This window comes from Lissotriton helveticus, chromosome 10 (genome assembly GCF_964261635.1).
Source record: "Lissotriton helveticus chromosome 10, aLisHel1.1, whole genome shotgun sequence".
NCBI lineage: Eukaryota > Metazoa > Chordata > Amphibia > Caudata > Salamandridae > Lissotriton > Lissotriton helveticus.
In genome coordinates this window covers 1190765116-1190773718 of record NC_136071.1, presented here as the reverse complement: position 1 = coordinate 1190773718, position 8603 = coordinate 1190765116, and the positions used below count along the sequence as shown (strand labels likewise).

Below are 8603 nucleotides of genomic sequence, written 5' to 3'. Positions count from 1 at the left end.
CGTCATCAGGGCCATTGTTACTATCGAGGACAACCTCAAGTACAGCGTCCAATATTAATTGCTAGTGCCTCCTTTTGTCCGTATCTCTCCCTGTGGCTACCACCCGTATATCAGGCAACTCTTCAGATTAAAAATATGTGTACCCTTCGGTAATATGTTATAGCTGCTGACCTTCAGAAAACCCCTCAAGACCTGGCTTTTCGAGCAGTAGCAGCATTCCCTACCCTAGTGCCTTGAGACCCTCACGGGTGAGTAGTGCGCTTTACAAATGATATGATTGATTGATTGATAGCGCTTTGAGAATGACACACTAGTAACGAATATTGGACGCTATACCAGTGGTGGCTGCCTCTGTACGGGGTGGAGGGGCAGGTGGGAAGAGGGGAGGCATGAAAAAAAAAATAATAATCTTATCTTCTTTGCCGCCACCGCACGTCTTTCCTCCATCCTCGCTGTCTACCGCCGGAAGCAACCCAGGCTGTCGTGATCCCAGCCAATCACGACACTGCAGGAGCAGCGTCGTGATTGATCTGAGCGGTCTGCTTGGCCACTCAGGCAGTACCTTGGAGGCTGCACATGTTTTCCACCCGGTTGGAGAACATGCCAAGTGTGCATGACTGTTTGTCCTGCCCCAGAGGGCCAGCCAAGCCTTAATGTGCACTTAGGGAGGGCGTGCAAACCACTCCTGCTACCTCTGACGGCGGCGAGCCCAGCCCTGCCCCGCCAGACCTGGCTGGAGTCCTGCAAACATTTTTTTTCTTATAATAAATTCTTGTTATTCTCATTTAATTTGATTTTGACCTGCTCAACGAGCAGTGGGGTGACGCTCCCCCGCATTAGCGGTACTCAAGATTGAAAATAAAGTGGAGTTTACAACTACATCAACTTTTGTGGACACTTGCAATTTGGACATTGGGGCTCGGAATAGTTTTGAATAACCCTGGGTGAAGTTTGCGAAGTAGCGCTACATGTAGCTGCGCGAAGTGCACTTCGCGAGCTATGTGTAGATACGTGAATTGCGTAGTGCACTGTGCAAAATGCTGTTCGCACTAATTGCACAGTGCCGGATGCTTGTCCGCACTGTGCAATCAGTGCAAACTGAATCTTGCACAGTGCAAGCGGTCGTTTTCTGCGGCTCGAGTAGATTTCTACTCGAGCTGCAACTTTCACAATGCGGACTGGTAGTTTCTCATTGGGAGCGGTCGCGAGCATACGCGACCACTGGCAATAAGAAACCTGACCTCCGCGCATTGAGAATCTTGCCTGGAGGTTTATTTTCCACACTTGCGATCGGCAACTTGATCTTGTTGATTCCGAATAGGAAAAAGTCTCGCCGGGATGTCATTTTGCTTGCTCGTGGTCGCCAACTTGACATTGAGGACCGCGAGCAAGCAAAAAATGACCACTACGCCTGTTTGCACTGTGCTTTGTGCAATTCGCGTAGTGCGAAGTAGCGCAAATTTTGCAAATTACGCGAGCGTAGTGTAGTGCTTCGCCGAGGGGTCGTTTTGAATGTAATTAGAGGGCAGTTGGTCTTCTGCTGTGAGTGGAGAGTGGCCGCTTTGTATTCTTTGAGACCCATTAGAATCTTAATGTTGTGTCATATTTGATACCAATCTGTGCACAATTTACCTTGCTATGTGTTTGTTGTACTCTCTTTTTTGCATTGCATCAAAATGTATGGTATATTTAAATTAAAGCACGGATGTAAGCCACGTTTGTGAACAGACATTGCAGGGCCACCTTGGATGCAGTACAAATATATAATCCTGACACTCAACATATGTTGCATATTATTTTAATTTTTTTTAAATCATTTTAAATGTTTAGCATTTTGTTTTCTGGAAGTGCTGTGCTCTAGGCCAACCTATAATTTGTCAAAAACATTGTTGTCATTTTTTAAAGGTATACATACAAGTCTGACTTGTGAGTCACTTCCTGAGAAGAGATTAAATCAAGGTGTGACATTAAACATGATTTGTTTGATGTAAAATTGACAAAAGGAAGCTTATCTTGTGCTTTTAAGGAGCAGTTTTGAATGGCTGGGGTCCCTCCTGTGGGAAGGTAAGGAGCTGTTCATGGCTGAGAGGCCAAACAAACCCCTGCATCACCCCCCTGGCCTCTCATCTTTCAGACTTCGAAGCAACCCGCCAATCCGGCTTCAGTACACGAGGAGCGTTAGGACTCAGCAGCCAATCCCAACGTCGGTGGGAGGGGCCTCCGTGTCTGCTTGGCTCATGTTCACCTGCTGTCAGAGCAACAGGTGAGCCAGAGTGTCCCCAGGGATGGGACCGTCCCAGAGAGGGGGAGGGTGGAGTTGAAGAAACACCCAGGGGTGAGACTCAGGGTGTACATGTGCCCAGCACATGTATGTTATATGACTGGGTGCCCTGGTCTCAGTCAGCCCTGCATGGCACCGGGGATTGGAATGGGTGAATGTCAGGGGTGCCAGTCTGAGCTCCCCCTACGGATCCGGAATGGAAGGTGCCAGGCTCCTGTAAGGCGTGGCGGCTGGCCCCGCCCCGGGGCGTGGCCGCCTGTGGGCCCCGCCCCTCGGGCCGGTGCACCTGTCGCAGGTGTCTCGGTGTCTAATACTCACTGCGCACCCACGACGGCAGCAGCGGCGACGGCAGGGGCGGCCGGGAGAGGAGGCCCTGGGGGGCGAGTGGCTCAGGTGAGGGGGCACGGGGGTAGGGGCATGCCATGGGAGAATGAAGCACAGGTGAGGAGGGCACAGGGGGCGAGTGGCACAGGTGAGGGGGGCACGGGGGGAGCGGCATGCCATGGGAGAATGAAGCACAGGTGAGGAGGCCCTGGGGGGCGAGTGGCTCAGGTGAGGGGGCACGGGGGTAGGGGCATGCCATGGGAGAATGAAGCACAGGTGAGGAGGGCACAGGGGGCGAGTGGCACAGGTGAGGGGGCACGGGGGTAGGGGCATGCCATGGGAGAATGAAGCACAGGTGAGGAGGCCCTGTGGGGCGAGTGGCTCAGGTGAGGGGGCACGGGGGTAGGGGCATGCCATGGGAGAATGAAGCACAGGTGAGGAGGGCACAGGGGGCGAGTGGCACAGGTGAGGGGGCACGGGGGTAGGGGCATGCCATGGGAGAATGAAGCACAGGTGAGGAGGCCCCGGGGGGCGAGTGGCACAGGTGAGGTGGGCATAGGGGGGGGGATGGGAGAATGGAGCACAGGTGAAGAGGGTACGGGGAAGGAGGAGAGAAGGGGCATGCAATGGGAGAATGAACACAGGTGAGCAAAGAATGGAGGCCCTGGAGGGGCGAGTGGCACAGGTGAGGGGGCACGGGGGGAGGGGCGAGTGGCACAGGTGAGGTGGGCACAGGGGGAGGAGGAGGGACAGGGCGAGGGATGGGAGAGTGCAGCGCAGGTGAGGAGGGCACGGGGGGAAGAAGGAGCATGCCGTGGGAGAGTGAACACAGGTGAGCGAGGAGTTCAGTCAGCCGAGGGGCAGGTTGGCACCGGTGAGAAGGATACAGGGGGAAGGGCATGTCATAATAGAATGGAGCACAGGTGAGGTGGGCAAAGGGGGAGGGGCATGCCAGGGGAGAAGGAACACAGGTGAGCGAGGAGTGCCGTCAGCCGAGGGGTAAGCTGGCACGGGTGAGGAGGCACGGGGGAAGGAGGAGGGAAGGGGCAAGTTATGGGAGAATGAAGAACAGGTGAAAGAGAACTGCAGTCAGCCGAGGGGCAGGTTGGTACAGGTGAGGTGGGTACAGGGGGAAGGGCATGCCATGATAGAATGGAGCACAGGTGAGAGGGGGGTACGGGGGGAAGGGGCATGCCATGATAGAATGGAGCACAGGTGAGAGGGGGGTACGGGGGGAAGGGGCATGCCATGATAGAATGGAGCACAGGTGAGAGGGGGGTACAGGGGGAAGGGGCATGCCATGATAGAATGGAGCACAGGTGAGAGGGGGGTACAGGGGGGGAGGGGCATGCCATGATAGAATGGAGCACAGGTGAGAGGGGGGTACAGGGGGGAGGGGCATGCCATGATAGAATGGAGCACAGGTGAGAGGGGGGTACAGGGGGAAGGGGCATGCCATGATAGAATGGAGCACAGGTGAGAGGGGGGTACAGGGGGAAGGGCATGCCATGATAGAATGGAGCACAGGTGAGAGGGGGGTACAGGGGGGGAGGGGCATGCCATGATAGAATGGAGCACAGGTGAGAGGAGGGTACAGGGGGGGAGGGGCATGCCATGATAGAATGGAGCACAGGTGAGAGGGGGGTACAGGGGGGAGGGGCATGCCATGATAGAATGGAGCACAGGTGAGGGGGGTACAGGGGGGGAGGGGCATGCCATGATAGAATGGAGCACAGGTGAGGGGGGTACAGGGGGGGAGGGGCATGCCATTATAGAATGGAGCACAGGTGAGGGGGGTACAGGGGGGGAGGGGCATGCCATGATAGAATGGAGCACAGGTGAGAGGGGGGTACAGGGGGGAGGGGCATGCCATGATAGAATGGAGCACAGGTGAGAGGGGGGTACAGGGGGGAGGGGCATGCCATGATAGAATGGAGCACAGGTGAGGGGGGTACAGGGGGGGAGGGGCATGCCATGATAGAATGGAGCACAGGTGAAGGGGGTACAGGGGGGGAGGGGCATGCCATGATAGAATGGAGCACAGGTGAGAGGGGGGTACAGGGGGGAGGGGCATGCCATGATAGAATGGAGCACAGGTGAGGGGGGTACAGGGGGGGAGGGGCATGCCATGATAGAATGGAGCACAGGTGAGGGGGGTACAGGGCGGGAGGGGCATGCCATGATAGAATGGAGCACAGGTGAGGGGGGTACAGGGGGGGAGGGGCATGCCATGATAGAATGGAGCACAGGTGAGGGGGGTACAGGGGGGAGGGGCATGCCATGATAGAATGGAGCACAGGTGAGGGGGGTACAGGGGGGGAGGGGCATGCCATGATAGAATGGAGCACAGTCGAGAGGGGGGTACAGGGGGGAGGGGCATGCCATGATAGAATGGAGCACAGGTGAGGGGGGTACAGGGGGGGGAGGGGCATGCCATGATAGAATGGAGCACAGGTGAGGGGGGTACAGGGGGGGAGGGGCATGCCATGATAGAATGGAGCACAGGTGAGGGGGGTACAGGGGGGGAGGGGCATGCCATGATAGAATGGAGCACAGGTGAGGGGGGTACAGGGGGGGAGGGGCATGCCATGATAGAATGGAGCACAGGTGAGAGGGGGTACAGGGGGGAGGGGCATGCCATGATAGAATGGAGCACAGGTGAGAGGGGGTACGGGGGGAAGGGGCATGCCAGGGGAGAATGGAGCACAGGTGAGAGGGGGGTACAGGGGGGGAGGGGCATGCCATGATAGAATGAAGCACAGGTGAGAGGGGGGTACAGGGGGAGGGGCATGCCAGGGGAGAATGGAGCACAGGTGAGAGGGGGGTACGGGGGGAAGGGGCATGCCAGGGGAGAATGGAGCACAGGTGAGAGGGGGGTACGGGGGGAAGGGGCATGCCATGATAGAATGAAGCACAGGTGAGAGGGGGTACGGGGGGGAGGGGTATGCCAGGGGAGAATGGAGCACAGGTGAGAGGGGGTACGGGGGGAGGGGTATGCCAGGGGAGAATGAAGCACAGGTGAGAGGGGGGTACAGGGGGAGGGGCATGCCAGGGGAGAATGGAGCACAGGTAAAGAGGGCAAGGAGAGGGCGAGGGGTGGCAGAGTGAAAACCAGGTGAGCGAGGAGTGGAGGCAGCCGGAGGGGCATGCTGGCACAGGTGAGGGGGCACGGAGGGGAAGGGGCAAGCCATGGGCGAGTGAAGCACAGGCGAATGAGGAGGCATCAGTCAGAGATGGTAAAAGTGAGGGGGCAAAGAGATGGAAAAGGGTCAACAGATGCAGCTGGTGAACCAGGAGGGTACAGGGGTGGTGGGCACAGATGAGGGGGGCATGTCATACAGATGTAGCAGGTGAACCAGGTCTGATCGAAGGGTGGGCAGAGTAAAGAGAAGGAGCAGATGAACCAGGACTGATCGGGGTGGGCGAGTGGGCACAGGTGAGGGGGGGGCAAAGAGATGGAGAAGAGTCAACAGCTGGAGCAGGTGAACCAGGGGTGAGGGCGAGTGGGCACATGTGAGGGGGGAGGTACACAGCTGGAGCAGGTGAACCAGGGGTGAGGGCGAGTGGGCACATGTGGGGGGGGGGTAAACAGCTGGAGCAGGTGAACCAAGAGTGGTGGGGGGGCCCTAGGGTGACCAACCGTTCGTAAGTTTCACGGACTGTCCGTGACTCTACCATCATGTCCGTTGTACGAGCAGGAAGCGACAGACGGCATGTGTCCGTCATTCTAGCCTTGGGGCTAAAGGACAAGTATTCAGAAGTTGAGATGGCTCAGCAGAAGGGAGGGGGTCTCCTGCGAGGTGATTCCGAGGGAGGGGCAGCCGGGGGGGGGGGGGCAACTTCAAAGACATCGAAATGCGGGTGAGTAGGTAATCCGCGCGTGTAAAGGCTGCTTGAATGCGAAATGGGTGTTAATTGCTAGAGTCTATGTCACTCTGCCTGAAGTGAGAGATTTCTTCTTTCTGCTGCATCTGCAAATGCGGGAGATTACCTTTAAATGTTTGCTATGTTGGCACACTGCCCGTGCCCCCCTTTATTGATCTCTCTGTCTTGCTTCTCGTGGCTGTCTTGAGTTTCTCGGTTTGGCTGTCCTACTTTAAATGAGGCAGTGCAGTGATATGTCGTGAATGTAAGAAGTCATGCTAACTCACATGTTTGATACTAAGACAATCCACACAAAAAAATCTCCACTGTTTAGAAAGCAAGTCACAAGCATAACAGATTATGACACATACACAATTTTGCAACATCTGAGATGCTATCGGTTTGCAGTAGGGCTTTCTTTACATATTTAGTTCTGCATCTAAAGGTAATGCAAAAAATTGTTTCACCATCAAGCGCCATTTCTCTACCTTATAATTCAATATATTTCTCTGCCCCATGAGCTGCGTATCCATTCTATAGTTTGCGCCCATTTCACAATTGCATGTAAAACTGCTGCCAACATTCGCTTCTTGCTTTAATCGGTGCCCAAGTTGTCCCAGCACTGAAAAGTTTCAGCAAATCCCATTGGCCAGAATAGCTTCAAGATCAAGGCAGTGTGGCAGCGCGGTTATCTCCGCAATTAGGATGAAAGAGGCAAACAAAAGGTTTTGATTTGCTGGAGCACAGTAGGTGGAACTCCTTGGGGTTGTAAGAAGATGTCTGTAAAAGTTTCATTGCAAAATGTTAAGGAGGACGCTTTTAACAACTGTTTTATTGTTATAACCGCTGTTGCCTAAAAAGTGCTAGCTTTGCCATTTACCTAGAGCTTCAACATTCTTATATCATATGAAATACCACAAAAGAGCTGCACAGTTGCTTAAAGCTGTGCGCATAGCGAAAAACGTGACGTGCACAGTGTCCCAACCGAATATAAACTTATTTTGACTTCTACTTATCTTGGTTGTCTACTTGTATTCTATTGCGCAGCCTCCTCTGATGTGTCTTTAAAACGTACCTTTTGTTGCCAATTTTTATCCTGAATTTTGACCTTTCGTCCTGAATTTTGACACTCACCGTCCTGAATTTGCACCCATATCACTTGGTCACCCTATGGGGGGAGGGTGCCAGGGTAAAGAGATGGAGAAGGGTAAACAGCTGGAGCAGGTGAGGGGTCGAGACCGGAATGAGGGTGCAGAGGTGAAGTGGGCACGGCGCGGGCACCAGTGGCACAGGTTACATGATGCAGGGCACGTGCTTGGGTAAAGTGGGGCAAGAAAGTGCGCCCAGGTGAAGGGGCGAGTGGAGATCCAGAATATGAGGGGGCAACAGGAGAGACGGGTAGGTGAGAAAAGGGGCAGGTGAGGGGTAAGTTGGACCGGCAAGGGGCATAGATAAGCGAGGGGGCATGATTCAGGTGAGCAGAAGGGCTGGGGGGCAGACACCTAAGGTAGAAATGAAGTCCACTGAGGGGAGCATGAACTGTGCGACTAGAGGTTGGGGTGAAGTGGGTTGGGGGCCACACAAGAGGAGGGGGTGAGGCCCGCAGAGGGGGCAGCTGGTGTTGGGTGGCCGGGGGACTGGGGTAGGGGTCAAAGACCTAAGGAAGTAATAAGCTACGTGGAGAAGTAGATGAGAGGAAAAGATGGTGGCCGAGGCTCTACGTGGATTGAAAAAACGGGGGGGGGGGCTCCCAAGGGGGCGTGGCCGATATAATTAAGCTAAACTAAGCTAAAAATCTGTGCTTAGCATAGTGTGCTGCGCCACTGGTATTGTGCTCCCCCACACACTGGTCGTCCAGCACTCCAGGTCTCCCTTAGCTGCTGTCTGCATCCACGGTCGACCTGCAGCCCGATTGGTCGTGAACTGCTGGGCACCCCCCCCCCCCCCAATGGGTGACCAGCGGGGTTTGGAAGCTCAAGAGCTGGAGAGTTGGAGGTAAAATACCCCTTGGGTGGCTGGCAGCCTGGGGTGGGCATGACTCTGCACGTTCGCCCTCTTCTTCTGTCCCTGGTCTCGCAGCGCTGGGATGCCTCCGGGTAGCCTCTATACAAGAGCGTACTCATTCATTCATTCA

At 55.3% G+C, this 8603-nt stretch overlaps 1 long non-coding RNA gene across 1 annotated transcript in view; it reads left to right on the top strand.

The window, feature by feature from the left end:
* Nucleotides 1–2267: 2267 nt before the first annotated feature.
* LOC144784930 (uncharacterized) overlaps nucleotides 2268–8603 on the top strand; it is a 64212-nt gene continuing 57876 nt past the window's right edge. The window contains exon 1 of the long non-coding RNA XR_013601720.1: nucleotides 2268–2674. This is a non-coding gene — a long non-coding RNA (uncharacterized LOC144784930). The remainder of the gene's footprint in view (nucleotides 2675–8603) is intronic.